Genomic DNA, 22,651 nt, shown 5'->3' with positions numbered 1-22,651 from the left:
GTGCTTTCCACACAGACTGCAGTCCAGTCACTCAGTCCTTTCCACACAGACTGCAGTCCAGTCACTCAGTCCTTTCCACACAGACTGCAGACCAGTCACGCAGACCTTTCCACACTGACTGCAGTCCAGTCACGCAGACCTTTCCACACAGACTGCAGTCCAGTCACGCAGACCTTTCCACACAGACTGCAGTCCAGTCACACAGTTCTTTCCACACAGACTGCAGTCCAGTCACATAGTCCATTCCACACAGACTGCAGTCCAGTCACACAGTCATTTCCACACAGACTGCAGTCCAGTCACACAGTCCTTTCCACACAGACTGCAGTCCAGTCACCCAGTCCTTTCCACACAGACTGCAGTCCAGTCACTCAATCCTTTCCACACAGACTGCAGTCCAGTCACACGGTCCTTCCCACACAGACTGCAGTCCTGTCACACGGTCCTTTCCACACAGACTGCAGTCCAGTCACACAGTCCTTTCCACACAGACTGCAGTCCAGTCACACAGTCCTTTCCACACAGACTGCAGTCCAGTCACCCAGTCCTTCCCACACAGACTGCAGTCCAGTCACTCAATCCTTTCCACACAGACTGCAGTCCAGTCACACGGTCCTTTCCCCACAGACTTCAGTCCCGTCACACGGTCCATTCCACACAGACTGCAGTCCAGTCACACGGTCCTTTCCACACAGACTGCAGTCCAGTCACACAGTCCTTTCCACACAGACTGCAGTCCAGTCACGCGGTCCATTCCAAGCAGACTGCAGTCCAGTCACACAGTCCTTTCCACAAAGACTGCAGTCCAGTCAATCAGTCCTTTCAACAAAGACTGCAGTCCAGTCACGCACTCCTTTCAACACAGACTGCAGTCCAGTCACTCAATCCTTTACACACAGACTGCAGCCCAGTCACACAGTCCTTTCCACACAGACTGCGGTCCAGTCACACAGTCCTTTCCACACAGACAGCAGTCCAGTCACTCAATCCTTTCCACACAGACTGCAGTACAGTCACTCAATCCTTTCCACACAGACTGCAGTCCAGTCACGCAGACCTTTCCACACAGACTGCAGTCCAGTCACCCAGTCCTTTCCACACAGACTGCAGTCCAGTCACTCAATCCTTTCCATACAGAATGCAGTCCAGTCACACGGTCCTTTCCACACAGACTGCAGTCCCGTCACACGGTAATTTCCACACAGACTGCAGTCCAGTCACACAGTCCTTTCCACCCAGACTGCAGTCCTTTCACTCAGTCCTTTCCACACAGACTGCAGTCCAGTCACACAGTGCTTTCCACACAGACTGCAGTCCAGTCACTCAGTCCTTTCCACACAGACTGCAGTCCAGTCACACAGTCCTTTTCACACAGACTGCAGTCCAGTCACGCAGACCTTTCCACACAGACTGCAGTCCAGTCACGCAGACCTTTCCACACAGACTGCAGTACAGTCACTCAATCCTTTCCACACAGACGGCAGTCCAGTCACACAGTCCTTTCCACCCAGTCTGCAGTCCTTTCACTCAGACCTTTCCACACAGACTACAGTCCAGTCACACAGTGCTTTCCACACAGACTGCAGTCCAGTCACTCAGTCCTTTCCACACAGACTGCACTCCAGTCACTCAGTCCTTTCCACACAGACTGCAGTCCAGTCACGCAGACCTTTCCACACAGACTGCAGTCCAGTCACGCAGACCTTTCCACTCAGACTGTAGTCCAGTCACGCAGACCTTTCCACACAGACTGCAGTCCAGTCACACAGTCATTTCCACACAGACTGCAGTCCAGTCACACAGTCATTTCCACACAGACTGCAGTCCAGTCACACAGTCCTTTCCACACAGACTGCAGTCCAGTCACTCAATCCTTTCCACACAAACTGCAGTCCAGTCACACGGTCCTTTCCACACAGACTGCAGTCCTGTCACACGGTCCTTTCCACACAGACTGCAGTCCAGTCACACGGTCCTTTCCACACAGACTGCAGTCCAGTCACACAGTCCTTTCCACACAGACTGCAGTCCAGTCACACAGTCCTTTCCACACAGACTGCAGTCCAGTCACCCAGTCCTTTCCACACAGACTGCAGTCCAGTCACTCAATCCTTTCCACACAGACTGCAGTCCAGTCACACGGTCCTTCCCACACAGACTGCAGTCCGGTCACACGGTCCTTCCCACACAGACTGCAGTCCAGTCACACAGTCCTTTCCACACAGACTGCAGTCCAGTCACACAGTCCTTTCCACACAGACTGCAGTCCAGTCACCCAGTCCTTTCCACACAGACTGCAGTCCAGTCACTCAATCCTTTCCACACAGACTGCAGTCCAGTCACACGGTCCTTTCCACACAGACTGCAGTCCAGTCACACAGTCCTTTCCACAAAGACTGCAGTCCAGTCAATCAGTCCTTTCAACAAAGACTGCAGTCCAGTCACGCACTCCTTTCAACACAGACTGCAGTCCAGTCACTCAATCCTTTACACACAGACTGCAGCCCAGTCACACAGTCCTTTCCACACAGACTGCGGTCCAGTCACACAGTCCTTTCCACACAGACAGCAGTCCAGTCACTCAATCCTTTCCACACAGACTGCAGTACGGTCACTCAATCCTTTCCACACAGACTGCAATCCAGTCACGCAGACCTTTCCACACAGACTGCAGTCCAGTCACTCAATCCTTTCCACACAGACTGCAGTCCAGTCACACAGTCCTTTCCACCCAGACTGCAGTCCTTTCACTCAGTCCTTTCCACACAGACTGCAGTCCAGTCACACAGTGCTTTCCACACAGACTGCAGTCCAGTCAATCAGTCCTTTCCACACAGACTGCAGTCCAGTCACTCAGTCCTTTCCACACAGACTGTAGTCCAGTCACGCAGACCTTTCCACACAGACTGCAGTCCTGTCACGCAGACCTTTCCACACAGACTGCAGTCCAGTCACGCAGACCTTTCCACACAGACTGCAGTCCAGTCACACAGTCCTTTCCACACAGACTGCAGTCCAGTCACATAGTCCTTTCCACACAGACTGCAGTCCAGTCACACAGTCCTTTCCACACAGACTGCAGTCCAGTCACACAGTCCTTTCCACACGGACTGCAGTCCAGTCACCCAGTCCTTTCCACACATACTGCAGTCCAGTCACTCAATCCTTTCCACACAGACTGCAGTCCAGTCACACGGTCCTTTCCACACAGACTGCAGTCCCGTCACACGGTAATTTCCACACAGACTGCAGTCCAGTCACACGGTCCTTTCCACACAGACTGCAGTCCAGTCACACAGTCCTTTCCACACAGACTGCAGTCCAGTCACACAGTCCTTTCCACCCAGACTGCAGTCCAGACACTCAGTCCTTTCCACACAGGCTGCAGTCCAGTCACACAGTGCTTTCCACACAGACTGCAGTCCAGTCACTCAGTCCTTTCCACACAGACTGCAGTCCTGTCACTCAGTCCTTTCCACACAGACTGCAGTCCAGTCACGCAGACCTTTCCACACAGACTGCAGTCCAGTCACGCAGACCTTTCCACACAGACTGCAGTACAGTCACTCAATCCTTTCCACACAGACGGCAGTCCAGTCACACAGTCCTTTCAACCCAGTCTGCAGTCCTTTCACTCAGACCTTTCCACACAGACTACAGTCCAGTCACACAGTGCTTTCCACACAGACTGCAGTCCAGTCACTCAGTCCTTTCCACACAGACTGCACTCCAGTCACTCAGTCCTTTCCACACAGACTGCAGTCCAGTCACGCAGACCTTTCCACACAGACTGCAGTCCAGTCACGCAGACCTTTCCACTCAGACTGTAGTCCAGTCACGCAGACCTTTCCACACAGACTGCAGTCCAGTCACCCAGTCCTTTCCACACAAACTGCAGTCCAGTCACTCAATCCTTTCCACACAAACTGCAGTCCAGTCACACGGTCCTTTCCACACAGACTGCAGTCCTGTCACACGGTCCTTTCCACACAGACTGCAGTCCAGTCACACGGTCCTTTCCACACAGACTGCAGTCCAGTCACACGGTCCTTTCCACACAGACTGCAGTCCTGTCACACAGTCCTTTCCACACAGACTGCAGTCCAGTCACGCGGTCCATTCCAAGCAGACTGCAGTCCAGTCACACAGTCCTTTCCACACAGACTGCAGTACAGTCACTCAATCCTTTCCACACAGACGGCACTCCAGTCACTCTGTCCTTTCCACACAGACTGCAGTCCAGTCACACAGTGCTTTCCACACAGACTGCAGTCCAGTCACTCAGACTTTCCACACAGACTGCACTCCAGTCACTCTGTCCTTTCCACACAGACTGCAGTCCAGTCACGCAGACCTTACCACACAGACTGCAGTCCAGTCACGCAGACCTTTCCACTCAGACTGCAGTCCAGTCACGCAGACCTTTCCACACAGACTGCAGTCCAGTCACGCAGTCCTTTCCACAAAGACTGCAGTCCAGTCACATAGTCCTTTCCACACAGACTGCAGACAAGTCACACAGTCATTTCCACACAGACTGCAGTCCAGTCACGCAGACCTTTCCACACAGACTGCAGTCCAGTCACGCAGACCTTTCCACTCAGACTGTAGTCCAGTCACGCAGACCTTTCCACACAGACTGCAGTCCAGTCACACAGTCATTTCCACACAGACTGCAGTCCAGTCACACAGTCATTTCCACACAGACTGCAGTCCAGTCACACAGTCCTTTCCACACAGACTGCAGTCCAGTCACCCAGTCCTTTCCACACAGACTGCAGTCCAGTCACTCAATCCTTTCCACACAAACTGCAGTCCAGTCACACGGTCCTTTCCACACAGACTGCAGTCCTGTCACACGGTCCTTTCCACACAGACTGCAGTCCAGTCACACGGTCCTTTCCACACAGACTGCAGTCCAGTCACACAGTCCTTTCCACACAGACTGCAGTCCAGTCACGCGGTCCTTTCCACAAAGACTGCAGTCCAGTCAATCAGTCCTTTCAACACAGACTGCAGTCCAGTCACGCAGTCCTTTCAACACAGACTGCAGTCCAGTCACTCAATCCTTTACACACAGACTGCAGCCCATTCACACAGTCCTTTCCACACAGACTGCAGTCCAGTCACTCAATCCTTTCCACACAGACTGCAGTCCAGTCACGCGATGTTTTCCACACAGACTGCAGTCCAGTCACTCAATCCTTTCCACACAGACTGCAGTCCAGTCACACAGTCCTTTCCACACAGACTGCAGTCCAGTCGCACAGTCCTTCCCACACAGACAGCAGTCCAGTCAGGCAATCCTTTCCACACAGACTGCAGTCCAGTCACACGGTCCTTTCCACACAGACTGCAGTCCCGTCACACGGTAATTTCCACACTGACTGCAGTCCAGTCACACGGTCCTTTCCACACAGACTGCAGTCCAGTCACACAGTCCTTTCCACACAGACTGCAGTCCAGTCACACAGTCCTTTCCACCCAGACTGCAGTCCTTTCACTCAGTCCTTTCCACACAGACTGCAGTCCAGTCACACAGTGCTTTCCACACAGACTGCAGTCCAGTCACTCAGTCCTTTCCACACAGACTGCAGTCCAGTCACTCAGTCCTTTCCACACAGACTGCAGACCAGTCACGCAGACCTTTCCACACTGACTGCAGTCCAGTCACGCAGACCTTTCCACACAGACTGCAGTCCAGTCACGCAGACCTTTCCACACAGACTGCAGTCCAGTCACACAGTTCTTTCCACACAGACTGCAGTCCAGTCACATAGTCCATTCCACACAGACTGCAGTCCAGTCACACAGTCATTTCCACACAGACTGCAGTCCAGTCACACAGTCCTTTCCACACAGACTGCAGTCCAGTCACCCAGTCCTTTCCACACAGACTGCAGTCCAGTCACTCAATCCTTTCCACACAGACTGCAGTCCAGTCACACGGTCCTTCCCACACAGACTGCAGTCCTGTCACACGGTCCTTTCCACACAGACTGCAGTCCAGTCACACAGTCCTTTCCACACAGACTGCAGTCCAGTCACACAGTCCTTTCCACACAGACTGCAGTCCAGTCACCCAGTCCTTCCCACACAGACTGCAGTCCAGTCACTCAATCCTTTCCACACAGACTGCAGTCCAGTCACACGGTCCTTTCCCCACAGACTTCAGTCCCGTCACACGGTCCATTCCACACAGACTGCAGTCCAGTCACACGGTCCTTTCCACACAGACTGCAGTCCAGTCACACAGTCCTTTCCACACAGACTGCAGTCCAGTCACGCGGTCCATTCCAAGCAGACTGCAGTCCAGTCACACAGTCCTTTCCACAAAGACTGCAGTCCAGTCAATCAGTCCTTTCAACAAAGACTGCAGTCCAGTCACGCACTCCTTTCAACACAGACTGCAGTCCAGTCACTCAATCCTTTACACACAGACTGCAGCCCAGTCACACAGTCCTTTCCACACAGACTGCGGTCCAGTCACACAGTCCTTTCCACACAGACAGCAGTCCAGTCACTCAATCCTTTCCACACAGACTGCAGTACAGTCACTCAATCCTTTCCACACAGACTGCAGTCCAGTCACGCAGACCTTTCCACACAGACTGCAGTCCAGTCACCCAGTCCTTTCCACACAGACTGCAGTCCAGTCACTCAATCCTTTCCATACAGAATGCAGTCCAGTCACACGGTCCTTTCCACACAGACTGCAGTCCCGTCACACGGTAATTTCCACACAGACTGCAGTCCAGTCACACAGTCCTTTCCACCCAGACTGCAGTCCTTTCACTCAGTCCTTTCCACACAGACTGCAGTCCAGTCACACAGTGCTTTCCACACAGACTGCAGTCCAGTCACTCAGTCCTTTCCACACAGACTGCAGTCCAGTCACACAGTCCTTTTCACACAGACTGCAGTCCAGTCACGCAGACCTTTCCACACAGACTGCAGTCCAGTCACGCAGACCTTTCCACACAGACTGCAGTACAGTCACTCAATCCTTTCCACACAGACGGCAGTCCAGTCACACAGTCCTTTCCACCCAGTCTGCAGTCCTTTCACTCAGACCTTTCCACACAGACTACAGTCCAGTCACACAGTGCTTTCCACACAGACTGCAGTCCAGTCACTCAGTCCTTTCCACACAGACTGCACTCCAGTCACTCAGTCCTTTCCACACAGACTGCAGTCCAGTCACGCAGACCTTTCCACACAGACTGCAGTCCAGTCACGCAGACCTTTCCACTCAGACTGTAGTCCAGTCACGCAGACCTTTCCACACAGACTGCAGTCCAGTCACACAGTCATTTCCACACAGACTGCAGTCCAGTCACACAGTCATTTCCACACAGACTGCAGTCCAGTCACACAGTCCTTTCCACACAGACTGCAGTCCAGTCACTCAATCCTTTCCACACAAACTGCAGTCCAGTCACACGGTCCTTTCCACACAGACTGCAGTCCTGTCACACGGTCCTTTCCACACAGACTGCAGTCCAGTCACACGGTCCTTTCCACACAGACTGCAGTCCAGTCACACAGTCCTTTCCACACAGACTGCAGTCCAGTCACACAGTCCTTTCCACACAGACTGCAGTCCAGTCACCCAGTCCTTTCCACACAGACTGCAGTCCAGTCACTCAATCCTTTCCACACAGACTGCAGTCCAGTCACACGGTCCTTCCCACACAGACTGCAGTCCGGTCACACGGTCCTTCCCACACAGACTGCAGTCCAGTCACACAGTCCTTTCCACACAGACTGCAGTCCAGTCACACAGTCCTTTCCACACAGACTGCAGTCCAGTCACCCAGTCCTTTCCACACAGACTGCAGTCCAGTCACTCAATCCTTTCCACACAGACTGCAGTCCAGTCACACGGTCCTTTCCACACAGACTGCAGTCCAGTCACACAGTCCTTTCCACAAAGACTGCAGTCCAGTCAATCAGTCCTTTCAACAAAGACTGCAGTCCAGTCACGCACTCCTTTCAACACAGACTGCAGTCCAGTCACTCAATCCTTTACACACAGACTGCAGCCCAGTCACACAGTCCTTTCCACACAGACTGCGGTCCAGTCACACAGTCCTTTCCACACAGACAGCAGTCCAGTCACTCAATCCTTTCCACACAGACTGCAGTACGGTCACTCAATCCTTTCCACACAGACTGCAATCCAGTCACGCAGACCTTTCCACACAGACTGCAGTCCAGTCACTCAATCCTTTCCACACAGACTGCAGTCCAGTCACACAGTCCTTTCCACCCAGACTGCAGTCCTTTCACTCAGTCCTTTCCACACAGACTGCAGTCCAGTCACACAGTGCTTTCCACACAGACTGCAGTCCAGTCAATCAGTCCTTTCCACACAGACTGCAGTCCAGTCACTCAGTCCTTTCCACACAGACTGTAGTCCAGTCACGCAGACCTTTCCACACAGACTGCAGTCCTGTCACGCAGACCTTTCCACACAGACTGCAGTCCAGTCACGCAGACCTTTCCACACAGACTGCAGTCCAGTCACACAGTCCTTTCCACACAGACTGCAGTCCAGTCACATAGTCCTTTCCACACAGACTGCAGTCCAGTCACACAGTCCTTTCCACACAGACTGCAGTCCAGTCACACAGTCCTTTCCACACGGACTGCAGTCCAGTCACCCAGTCCTTTCCACACATACTGCAGTCCAGTCACTCAATCCTTTCCACACAGACTGCAGTCCAGTCACACGGTCCTTTCCACACAGACTGCAGTCCCGTCACACGGTAATTTCCACACAGACTGCAGTCCAGTCACACGGTCCTTTCCACACAGACTGCAGTCCAGTCACACAGTCCTTTCCACACAGACTGCAGTCCAGTCACACAGTCCTTTCCACCCAGACTGCAGTCCAGACACTCAGTCCTTTCCACACAGGCTGCAGTCCAGTCACACAGTGCTTTCCACACAGACTGCAGTCCAGTCACTCAGTCCTTTCCACACAGACTGCAGTCCTGTCACTCAGTCCTTTCCACACAGACTGCAGTCCAGTCACGCAGACCTTTCCACACAGACTGCAGTCCAGTCACGCAGACCTTTCCACACAGACTGCAGTACAGTCACTCAATCCTTTCCACACAGACGGCAGTCCAGTCACACAGTCCTTTCAACCCAGTCTGCAGTCCTTTCACTCAGACCTTTCCACACAGACTACAGTCCAGTCACACAGTGCTTTCCACACAGACTGCAGTCCAGTCACTCAGTCCTTTCCACACAGACTGCACTCCAGTCACTCAGTCCTTTCCACACAGACTGCAGTCCAGTCACGCAGACCTTTCCACACAGACTGCAGTCCAGTCACGCAGACCTTTCCACTCAGACTGTAGTCCAGTCACGCAGACCTTTCCACACAGACTGCAGTCCAGTCACCCAGTCCTTTCCACACAAACTGCAGTCCAGTCACTCAATCCTTTCCACACAAACTGCAGTCCAGTCACACGGTCCTTTCCACACAGACTGCAGTCCTGTCACACGGTCCTTTCCACACAGACTGCAGTCCAGTCACACGGTCCTTTCCACACAGACTGCAGTCCTGTCACACAGTCCTTTCCACACAGACTGCAGTCCTGTCACACGGTCCTTTCCACACAAACTGCAGTCCAGTCACACGGTCCTTTCCACACAGACTGCAGTCCTGTCACACGGTCCTTTCCACACAGACTGCAGTCCAGTCACACGGTCCTTTCCACACAGACTGCAGTCCAGTCACGCGGTCCATTCCAAACAGACTGCAGTCCAGTCACACAGTCCTTTCCACAAAGACTGCAGTCCAGTCAATCAGTCCTTTCAACACAGACTGCAGTCCAGTCACGCAGTCCTTTCAACACAGACTGCAGTCCAGTCACTCAATCCTTTACACACAGACTGCAGCCCAGTCACACAGTCCTTTCCACACAGACTGCAGTCGAGTCACGCGATGTGTTCCACACAGACTGCAGTCCAGTCACTCAATCCTTTCCACACAGACTGCAGTCCAGTCACGCGATGTTTTCCACACAGACTGCAGTCCAGTCACTCAGTCCTTTCCACACCGACTGTAGTCCAGTCACACAGTCCTTTCCACACAGACTGCAGTCCAGTCGCACAGTCCTTCCCACACAGACAGCAGTCCAGTCAGGCAATCATTTCCACACAGACTGCAGTCCAGTCACACGGTCCTTCCCACACAGACTGCAGTCCCGTCACACGGTAATTTCCACACAGACTGCAGTCCAGTCACACGGTCCTTTCCACACTGACTGCAGTCCAGTCACACAGTGCTTTCCACACAGACTGCAGTCCAGTCACGCGCTCCATTCCAAACAGACTGCAGTCCAGTCACACAGTCGTTTCCACAAAGACTGCAGTCCAGTCAATCAGTCCTATCAACACAGACTGCAGTCCATTCACGCAGTCCTTTCAACACAGACTGCAGTCCAGTCACTCACTGCTTTACACACAGACTGCAGTCCAGTCACTCAATCCTTTCCAGACAGACTTTAGTCCAGTCACACAGTCCTTTCCACACAGACTGCAGTCCAGTCACACAGTACTTTCCACACAGACTGCAGTCCACTCATGCAGTCCTATACACACAGACTGCATCCAGTCACACTATCCTTTCCACACAGACAGCAGTCCACTAAAGCAGTCCTATACACACAGACTGCAGTCCAGTCACTCTATCCTTTCCACACAGACTGCAGTCCAGTCACGCAATAATTTCCACACAGACTGCAGTCGAGTCACACGGTCCTTTCCACACAGACTGCAGTCCAGTCACGCGATCCTTTCCACACAGACAGCAGTCCAGACTCGCGATCCTTTCCACACAGTCCGCAGTCCAGTCACGCAGTCCTTCCCACACAGACTGCAGTCCAGTCACGCGATGTTTTCTACACAGACTGCAGTCCAGTCACTCAATCCTTTCCACACAGACTGCAGTCCAGTCACGCGATGTTTTCCACACAGACTGCAGTCCAGTCACTCAATCCTTTCCACACAGACTGCAGTCCAGTCACGCAGACATTTCCACACAGACTGCAGTACAGTCACTCAATCCTTTCCACACAGACGGCAGTCCAGTCACACAGTCCTTTCCACCCAGACGGCAGACCTTTCACTCAGACCTTTCCACACAGACTGAAGTCCAGTCACACAGTGCTTTCCACACAGACTGCAGTCCAGTCACTCAGACTTTCCACACAGACTGCACTCCAGTCACTCTGTCCTTTCCACACAGACTGCAGTCCAGTCACGCAGACCTTACCACACAGACTGCAGTCCAGTCACGCAGACCTTTCCACTCAGACTGCAGTCCAGTCACGCAGACCTTTCCACACAGACTGCAGTCCAGTCACGCAGTCCTTTCCACAAAGACTGCAGTCCAGTCACATAGTCCTTTCCACACAGACTGCAGACAAGTCACACAGTCATTTCCACACAGACTGCAGTCCAGTCACGCAGACCTTTCCACACAGACTGCAGTCCAGTCACGCAGACCTTTCCACTCAGACTGTAGTCCAGTCACGCAGTCATTTCCACACAGACTGCTGTCCAGTCACACAGTCATTTCCACACAGACTGCAGTCCAGTCACACAGTCCTTTCCACACAGACTGCAGTCCAGTCACCCAGTCCTTTCCACACAGACTGCAGTCCAGTCACTCAATCCTTTCCACACAAACTGCAGTCCAGTCACACGGTCCTTTCCACACAGACTGCAGTCCTGTCACACGGTCCTTTCCACACAGACTGCAGTCCAGTCACACGGTCCTTTCCACACAGACTGCAGTCCAGTCACACAGTCCTGTCCACACAGACTGCAGTCCTGTCACACGGTCCTTTCCACACAGACTGCAGTCCAGTCACGCGGTCCATTCCAAACAGACTGCAGTCCAGTCACACAGTCCTTTCCACAAAGACTGCAGTCCAGTCAATCAGTCCTTTCAACACAGACTGCAGTCCAGTCACTCAATCCTTTACACACAGACTGCAGCCCATTCACACAGTCCTTTCCACACAGACTGCAGTCCAGTCACGCAGTCCTTTCAACACAGACTGCAGTCCAGTCACTCAATCCTTTACACACAGACTGCAGCCCAGTCACACAGTCCTTTCCACACAGACTGCAGTCGAGTCACGCGATGTGTTCCACACAGACTGCAGTCCAGTCACTCAATCCTTTCCACACAGACTGCAGTCCAGTCACGCGAGGTTTTCCACACAGACTGCAGTCTAGTCACTCAGTCCTTTCCACACAGACTGTAGTCCAGTCACACAGTCCTTTCCACACAGACTGCAGTCCAGTCGCACAGTCCTTCCCACACAGACAGCAGTCCAGTCAGGCAATCCTTTCCACACAGACTGCAGTCCAGTCACACGGTCCTTCCCACACAGACTGCAGTCCCGTCACACGGTAATTTCCACACAGACTGCAGTCCAGTCACACGGTCCTTTCCACACTGACTGCAGTCCAGTCACACAGTGCTTTCCACACAGACTGCAGTCCAGTCACGCGCTCCATTCCAAACAGACTGCAGTCCAGTCACACAGTCGTTTCCACAAAGACTGCAGTCCAGTCAATCAGTCCTATCAACACAGACTGCAGTCCATTCACGCAGTCCTTTCAACACAGACTGCAGTCCAGTCACTCACTGCTTTACACACAGACTGCAGTCCAGTCACTCAATCCTTTCCAGACAGACTTTAGTCCAGTCACACAGTCCTTTCCACACAGACTGCAGTCCAGTCACACAGTACTTTCCACACAGACTGCAGTCCACTCATGCAGTCCTATACACACAGACTGCATCCAGTCACACTATCCTTTCCACACAGACAGCAGTCCACTAAAGCAGTCCTATACACACAGACTGCAGTCCAGTCACTCTATCCTTTCCACACAGACTGCAGTCCAGTCACGCAATAATTTCCACACAGACTGCAGTCGAGTCACACGGTCCTTTCCACACAGACTGCAGTCCAGTCACGCGATCCTTTCCACACAGACAGCAGTCCAGACTCGCGATCCTTTCCACACAGTCCGCAGTCCAGTCACGCAGTCCTTCCCACACAGACTGCAGTCCAGTCACGCGATGTTTTCTACACAGACTGCAGTCCAGTCACTCAATCCTTTCCACACAGACTGCAGTCCAGTCACGCGATGTTTTCCACACAGACTGCAGTCCAGTCACTCAATCCTTTCCACACAGACTGCAGTCCAGTCACGCAGACATTTCCACACAGACTGCAGTACAGTCACTCAATCCTTTCCACACAGACGGCAGTCCAGTCACACAGTCCTTTCCACCCAGACGGCAGACCTTTCACTCAGACCTTTCCACACAGACTGAAGTCCAGTCACACAGTGCTTTCCACACAGACTGCAGTCCAGTCACTCAGACTTTCCACACAGACTGCACTCCAGTCACTCTGTCCTTTCCACACAGACTGCAGTCCAGTCACGCAGACCTTACCACACAGACTGCAGTCCAGTCACGCAGACCTTTCCACTCAGACTGCAGTCCAGTCACGCAGACCTTTCCACACAGACTGCAGTCCAGTCACGCAGTCCTTTCCACAAAGACTGCAGTCCAGTCACATAGTCCTTTCCACACAGACTGCAGACAAGTCACACAGTCATTTCCACACAGACTGCAGTCCAGTCACGCAGACCTTTCCACACAGACTGCAGTCCAGTCACGCAGACCTTTCCACTCAGACTGTAGTCCAGTCACGCAGACCTTTCCACACAGACTGCAGTCCAGTCACACAGTCATTTCCACACAGACTGCTGTCCAGTCACACAGTCATTTCCACACAGACTGCAGTCCAGTCACACAGTCCTTTCCACACAGACTGCAGTCCAGTCACCCAGTCCTTTCCACACAGACTGCAGTCCAGTCACTCAATCCTTTCCACACAAACTGCAGTCCAGTCACACGGTCCTTTCCACACAGACTGCAGTCCTGTCACACGGTCCTTTCCACACAGACTGCAGTCCAGTCACACGGTCCTTTCCACACAGACTGCAGTCCAGTCACACAGTCCTGTCCACACAGACTGCAGTCCTGTCACACGGTCCTTTCCACACAGACTGCAGTCCAGTCACGCGGTCCATTCCAAACAGACTGCAGTCCAGTCACACAGTCCTTTCCACAAAGACTGCAGTCCAGTCAATCTGTCCTTTCAACACAGACTGCAGTCCAGTCACTCAATCCTTTACACACAGACTGCAGCCCATTCACACAGTCCTTTCCACACAGACTGCAGTCCAGTCACGCAGTCCTTTCAACACAGACTGCAGTCCAGTCACTCAATCCTTTACACACACACTGCAGCCCATTCACACAGTCCTTTCCACACAGACTGCAGTCCAGTCACGCGATGTGTTCCACACAGACTGCAGTCCAGTCACTCAATCCTTTCCACACAGACTGCAGTCCAGTCACGCGATGTTTTCCACACAGACTGCAGTCCAGTCACTCAATCCTTTCCACACAGACTGCAGTCCAGTCACACAGTCCTTTCCACACAGACTGCAGTCCAGTCGCACAGTCCTTCCCACACAGACAGCAGTCCAGTCAGGCAATCCTTTCCACACAGACTGCAGTCCAGTCACACGGTCCTTTCCACACAGACTGCAGTCCCGTCACACGGTAATTTCCACACTGACTGCAGTCCAGTCACACAGTCCTTTCCACCCAGACTGCAGTCCTTTCACTCAGTCCTTTCCACACAGACTGCAGTCCAGTCACACAGTGCTTTCCACACAGACTGCAGTCCAGTCACTCAGTCCTTTCCACACAGACTGCAGTCCAGTCACACAGTCCTTTCCACCCAGACTGCAGTCCTTTCACTCAGTCCTTTCCACACAGACTGCAGTCCAGTCACACAGTGCTTTCCACACAGACTGCAGTCCAGTCACTCAGTCCTTTCCACACAGACTGCAGTCCAGTCACTCAGTCCTTTCCACACAGACTGCAGACCAGTCACGCAGACCTTTCCACACTGACTGCAGTCCAGTCACGCAGACCTTTCCACACAGACTGCAGTCCAGTCACGCAGACCTTTCCACACAGACTGCAGTCCAGTCACACAGTTCTTTCCACACAGACTGCAGTCCAGTCACATAGTCCATTCCACACAGACTGCAGTCCAGTCACACAGTCATTTCCACACAGACTGCAGTCCAGTCACACAGTCCTTTCCACACAGACTGCAGTCCAGTCACCCAGTCCTTTCCACACAGACTGCAGTCCAGTCACTCAATCCTTTCCACACAGACGGCAGTCCAGTCACACAGTCCTTTCCACACAGACTGCAGTCCAGTCACTCAGACTTTCCACACAGACTGCACTCCAGTCACTCTGTCCTTTCCACACAGACTGCAGTCCAGTCACACAGTGCTTTCCACACAGACTGCAGTCCAGTCACTCAGACTTTCCACACAGACTGCACTCCAGTCACTCTGTCCTTTCCACACAGACTGCAGTCCAGTCACGCAGACCTTACCACACAGACTGCAGTCCAGTCACGCAGACCTTTCCACTCAGACTGCAGTCCAGTCACGCAGACCTTTCCACACAGACTGCAGTCCAGTCACGCAGTCCTTTCCACAAAGACTGCAGTCCAGTCACATAGTCCTTTCCACACAGACTGCAGACAAGTCACACAGTCATTTCCACACAGACTGCAGTCCAGTCACGCAGACCTTTCCACACAGACTGCAGTCCAGTCACGCAGACCTTTCCACTCAGACTGTAGTCCAGTCACGCAGACCTTTCCACACAGACTGCAGTCCAGTCACACAGTCATTTCCACACAGACTGCAGTCCAGTCACACAGTCATTTCCACACAGACTGCAGTCCAGTCACACAGTCCTTTCCACACAGACTGCAGTCCAGTCACCCAGTCCTTTCCACACAGACTGCAGTCCAGTCACTCAATCCTTTCCACACAAACTGCAGTCCAGTCACACGGTCCTTTCCACACAGACTGCAGTCCTGTCACACGGTCCTTTCCACACAGACTGCAGTCCAGTCACACGGTCCTTTCCACACAGACTGCAGTCCAGTCACACAGTCCTTTCCACACAGACTGCAGTCCAGTCACGCGGTCCTTTCCACAAAGACTGCAGTCCAGTCAATCAGTCCTTTCAACACAGACTGCAGTCCAGTCACGCAGTCCTTTCAACACAGACTGCAGTCCAGTCACTCAATCCTTTACACACAGACTGCAGCCCATTCACACAGTCCTTTCCACACAGACTGCAGTCCAGTCACGCGATGTGTTCCACACAGACTGCAGTCCAGTCACTCAATCCTTTCCACACAGACTGCAGTCCAGTCACGCGATGTTTTCCACACAGACTGCAGTCCAGTCACTCAATCCTTTCCACACAGACTGCAGTCCAGTCACACAGTCCTTTCCACACAGACTGCAGTCCAGTCGCACAGTCCTTCCCACACAGACAGCAGTCCAGTCAGGCAATCCTTTCCACACAGACTGCAGTCCAGTCACACGGTCCTTTCCACACAGACTGCAGTCCCGTCACACGGTAATTTCCACACTGACTGCAGTCCAGTCACACGGTCCTTTCCACACAGACTGCAGTCCAGTCACACAGTCCTTTCCACACAGACTGCAGTCCAGTCACACAGTCCTTTCCACCCAGACTGCAGTCCTTTCACTCAGTCCTTTCCACACAGACTGCAGTCCAGTCACACAGTGCTTTCCACACAGACTGCAGTCCAGTCACTCAGTCCTTTCCACACAGACTGCAGTCCAGTCACTCAGTCCTTTCCACACAGACTGCAGACCAGTCACGCAGACCTTTCCACACTGACTGCAGTCCAGTCACGCAGACCTTTCCACACAGACTGCAGTCCAGTCACGCAGACCTTTCCACACAGACTGCAGTCCAGTCACACAGTTCTTTCCACACAGACGGCAGTCCAGTCACATAGTCCATTCCACACAGACTGCAGTCCAGTCACACAGTCATTTCCACACAGACTGCAGTCCAGTCACACAGTCCTTTCCACACAGACTGCAGTCCAGTCACCCAGTCCTTTCCACACAGACTGCAGTCCAGTCACTCAATCCTTTCCACACAGACTGCAGTCCAGTCACACGGTCCTTCCCACACAGACTGCAGTCCTGTCACACGGTCCTTTCCACACAGACTGCAGTCCAGTCACACAGTCCTTTCCACACAGACTGCAGTCCAGTCACACAGTCCTTTCCACACAGACTGCAGTCCAGTCACCCAGTCCTTTCCACACAGACTGCAGTCCAGTCACTCAATCCTTTCCACACAGACTGCAGTCCAGTCACACGGTCCTTTCCCCACAGACTTCAGTCCCGTCACACGGTCCATTCCACACAGACTGCAGTCCAGTCACACGGTCCTTTCCACACAGACTGCAGTCCAGTCACACAGTCCTTTCCACACAGACTGCAGTCCAGTCACGCGGTCCATTCCAAGCAGACTGCAGTCGAGTCACACAGTCCTTTCCACAAAGACTGCAGTCCAGTCACGCACTCCTTTCAACACAGACTGCAGTCCAGTCACTCAATCCTTTACACACAGACTGCAGCCCAGTCACACAGTCCTTTCCACACAGACTGCGGTCCAGTCACACAGTCCTTTCCACACAGACAGCAGTCCAGTCACTCAATCCTTTCCACACAGACTGCAGTACAGTCACTCAATCCTTTCCACACAGACTGCAGTCCAGTCACGCAGACCTTTCCACACAGACTGCAGTCCAGTCACCCAGTCCTTTCCACACAGACTGCAGTCCAGTCACTCAATCCTTTCCATACAGAATGCAGTCCAGTCACACGGTCCTTTCCACACAGACTGCAGTCCCGTCACACGGTAATTTCCACACAGACTGCAGTCCAGTCACACAGTCCTTTCCACCCAGACTGCAGTCCTTTCACTCAGTCCTTTCCACACAGACTGCAGTCCAGTCACACAGTGCTTTCCACACAGACTGCAGTCCAGTCACTCAGTCCTTTCCACACAGACTGCAGTCCAGTCACACAGTCCTTTTCACACAGACTGCAGTCCAGTCACGCAGACCTTTCCACACAGACTGCAGTCCAGTCACGCAGACCTTTCCACACAGACTGCAGTCCAGTCACTCAATCCTTTCCACACAGACGGCAGTCCAGTCACACAGTCCTTTCCACACAGACAGCAGTCCAGTCACTCAATCCTTTCCACACAGACTGCAGTACAGTCACTCAATCCTTTCCACACAGACTGCAGTCCAGTCACGCAGACCTTTCCACACAGACTGCAGTCCAGTCACCCAGTCCTTTCCACACAGACTGCAGTCCAGTCACTCAATCCTTTCCATACAGAATGCAGTCCAGTCACACGGTCCTTTCCACACAGACTGCAGTCCCGTCACACGGTAATTTCCACACAGACTGCAGTCCAGTCACACAGTCCTTTCCACCCAGACTGCAGTCCTTTCACTCAGTCCTTTCCACACAGACTGCAGTCCAGTCACACAGTGCTTTCCACACAGACTGCAGTCCTTTCACTCAGACCTTTCCACACAGACTACAGTCCAGTCACACAGTGCTTTCCACACAGACTGCAGTCCAGTCACTCAGTCCTTTCCACACAGACTGCACTCCAGTCACTCAGTCCTTTCCACACAGACTGCAGTCCAGTCACGCAGACCTTTCCACACAGACTGCAGTCCAGTCACGCAGACCTTTCCACACAGACTGCAGTCCAGTCACGCAGACCTTTCCACACAGACTGCAGTCCAGTCACACAGTTCTTTCCACACAGACGGCAGTCCAGTCACATAGTCCATTCCACACAGACTGCAGTCCAGTCACACAGTCATTTCCACACAGACTGCAGTCCAGTCACACAGTCCTTTCCACACAGACTGCAGTCCAGTCACCCAGTCCTTTCCACACAGACTGCAGTCCAGTCACTCAATCCTTTCCACACAGACTGCAGTCCAGTCACACGGTCCTTCCCACACAGACTGCAGTCCTGTCACACGGTCCTTTCCACACAGACTGCAGTCCAGTCACACAGTCCTTTCCACACAGACTGCAGTCCAGTCACACAGTCCTTTCCACACAGACTGCAGTCCAGTCACCCAGTCCTTTCCACACAGACTGCAGTCCAGTCACTCAATCCTTTCCACACAGACTGCAGTCCAGTCACACGGTCCTTTCCCCACAGACTTCAGTCCCGTCACACGGTCCATTCCACACAGACTGCAGTCCAGTCACACGGTCCTTTCCACACAGACTGCAGTCCAGTCACACAGTCCTTTCCACACAGACTGCAGTCCAGTCACGCGGTCCATTCCAAGCAGACTGCAGTCCAGTCACACAGTCCTTTCCACAAAGACTGCAGTCCAGTCACACAGTCCTTTCCACACAGACTGCGGTCCAGTCACACAGTCCTTTCCACACAGACAGCAGTCCAGTCACTCAATCCTTTCCACACAGACTGCAGTACAGTCACTCAATCCTTTCCACACAGACTGCAGTCCAGTCACGCAGACCTTTCCACACAGACTGCAGTCCAGTCACCCAGTCCTTTCCACACAGACTGCAGTCCAGTCACTCAATCCTTTCCATACAGAATGCAGTCCAGTCACACGGTCCTTTCCACACAGACTGCAGTCCCGTCACACGGTAATTTCCACACAGACTGCAGTCCAGTCACACAGTCCTTTCCACCCAGACTGCAGTCCTTTCACTCAGTCCTTTCCACACAGACTGCAGTCCAGTCACACAGTGCTTTCCACACAGACTGCAGTCCAGTCACTCAGTCCTTTCCACACAGACTGCAGTCCAGTCACACAGTCCTTTTCACACAGACTGCAGTCCAGTCACGCAGACCTTTCCACACAGACTGCAGTCCAGTCACGCAGACCTTTCCACACAGACTGCAGTCCAGTCACTCAATCCTTTCCACACAGACGGCAGTCCAGTCACACAGTCCTTTCCACCCAGTCTGCAGTCCTTTCACTCAGACCTTTCCACACAGACTACAGTCCAGTCACACAGTGCTTTCCACACAGACTGCAGTCCAGTCACTCAGTCCTTTCCACACAGACTGCACTCCAGTCACTCAGTCCTTTCCACACAGACTGCAGTCCAGTCACGCAGACCTTTCCACACAGACTGCAGTCCAGTCACGCAGACCTTTCCACTCAGACTGTAGTCCAGTCACGCAGACCTTTCCACACAGACTGCAGTCCAGTCACACAGTCATTTCCACACAGACTGCAGTCCAGTCACACAGTCATTTCCACACAGACTGCAGTCCAGTCACACAGTCCTTTCCACACAGACTGCAGTCCAGTCACTCAATCCTTTCCACACAAACTGCAGTCCAGTCACACGGTCCTTTCCACACAGACTGCAGTCCTGTCACACTGTCCTTTCCACACAGACTGCAGTCCAGTCACACGGTCCTTTCCACACAGACTGCAGTCCAGTCACACAGTCCTTTCCACACAGACTGCAGTCCAGTCACCCAGTCCTTTCCACACAGACTGCAGTCCAGTCACCCAGTCCTTTCCACACAGACTGCAGTCCAGTCACTCAATCCTTTCCACACAGACTGCAGTCCAGTCACACGGTCCTTCCCACACAGACTGCAGTCCTGTCACACGGTCCTTCCCACACAGACTGCAGTCCAGTCACACAGTCCTTTCCACACAGACTGCAGTCCAGTCACACAGTCCTTTCCACACAGACTGCAGTCCAGTCACCCAGTCCTTTCCACACAGACTGCAGTCCAGTCACTCAATCCTTTCCACACAGACTGCAGTCCAGTCACACGGTCCTTTCCACACAGAATGCAGTCCAGTCACACAGTCCTTTCCACAAAGACTGCAGTCCAGTCAATCAGTCCTTTCAACAAAGACTGCAGTCCAGTCACGCACTCCTTTCAACACAGACTGCAGTCCAGTCACTCAATCCTTTCCACACAGACTGCAGCCCAGTCACACAGTCCTTTCCACACAGACTGCGGTCCAGTCACACAGTCCTTTCCACACAGACAGCAGTCCAGTCACTCAATCCTTTCCACACAGACTGCAGTACGGTCACTCAATCCTTTCCACACAGACTGCAGTCCAGTCACTCAATCCTTTCCACACAGACTGCAGTCCAGTCACGCGATGTTTTCCACACAGACTGCAGTCCAGTCACTCAGTCCTTTCCACACAGACTGTAGTCCAGTCACACAGTCCTTTCCACACAGACTGCAGTCCAGTCGCACAGTCCTTTCCACACAGACTGCAGTCGAGTCACGCGATGTGTTCCACACAGACTGCAGTCCAGTCACTCAATCCTTTCCACACAGACTGCAGTCCAGTCACGCGATGTTTTCCACACAGACTGCAGTCCAGTCACTCAGTCCTTTCCACACAGACTGTAGTCCAGTCACACAGTCCTTTCCACACAGACTGCAGTCCAGTCGCACAGTCCTTCCCACACAGACAGCAGTCCAGTCAGGCAATCCTTTCCACACAGACTGCAGTCCAGTCACACGGTCCTTCCCACACAGACTGCAGTCCCGTCACACGGTAATTTCCACACAGACTGCAGTCCAGTCACACGGTCCTTTCCACACTGACTGCAGTCCAGTCACACAGTGCTTTCCACACAGACTGCAGTCCAGTCACGCGCTCCATTCCAAACAGACTGCAGTCCAGTCACACAGTCGTTTCCACAAAGACTGCAGTCCAGTCAATCAGTCCTATCAACACAGACTGCAGTCCATTCACGCAGTCCTTTCAACACAGACTGCAGTCCAGTCACTCACTGCTTTACACACAGACTGCAGTCCTGTCACTCAATCCTTTCCAGACAGACTTTAGTCCAGTCACACAGTCCTTTCCACACAGACTGCAGTCCAGTCACACAGTACTTTCCACACAGACTGCAGTCCACTCATGCAGTCCTATACACACAGACTGCATCCAGTCACACTATCCTTTCCACACAGACAGCAGTCCACTAAAGCAGTCCTATACACACAGACTGCAGTCCAGTCACTCTATCCTTTCCACACAGACTGCAGTCCAGTCACGCAATAATTTCCACACAGACTGCAGTCGAGTCACACGGTCCTTTCCACACAGACTGCAGTCCAGTCACGCGATCCTTTCCACACAGACAGCAGTCCAGACTCGCGATCCTTTCCACACAGTCCGCAGTCCAGTCACGCAGTCCTTCCCACACAGACTGCAGTCCAGTCACGCGATGTTTTCTACACAGACTGCAGTCCAGTCACTCAATCCTTTCCACACAGACTGCAGTCCAGTCACGCGATGTTTTCCACACAGACTGCAGTCCAGTCACTCAATCCTTTCCACACAGACTGCAGTCCAGTCACGCAGACATTTCCACACAGACTGCAGTCCAGTCACTCAATCCTTTCCACACAGACTGCAGTCCAGTCACGCGATGTTTTCCACACAGACTGCAGTCCAGTCACTCAGTCCTTTCCACACAGACTGTAGTCCAGTCACACAGTCCTTTCCACACAGACTGCAGTCCAGTCGCACAGTCCTTCCCACACAGACAGCAGTCCAGTCAGGCAATCCTTTCCACACAG

Source organism: Hemitrygon akajei, chromosome 30, assembly GCF_048418815.1.
Source record: "Hemitrygon akajei chromosome 30, sHemAka1.3, whole genome shotgun sequence".
Lineage (NCBI taxonomy): Eukaryota > Metazoa > Chordata > Chondrichthyes > Myliobatiformes > Dasyatidae > Hemitrygon > Hemitrygon akajei.
The sequence above is the reverse complement of the archived record's forward strand: the minus strand, read 5'-3'. Positions refer to the sequence as shown.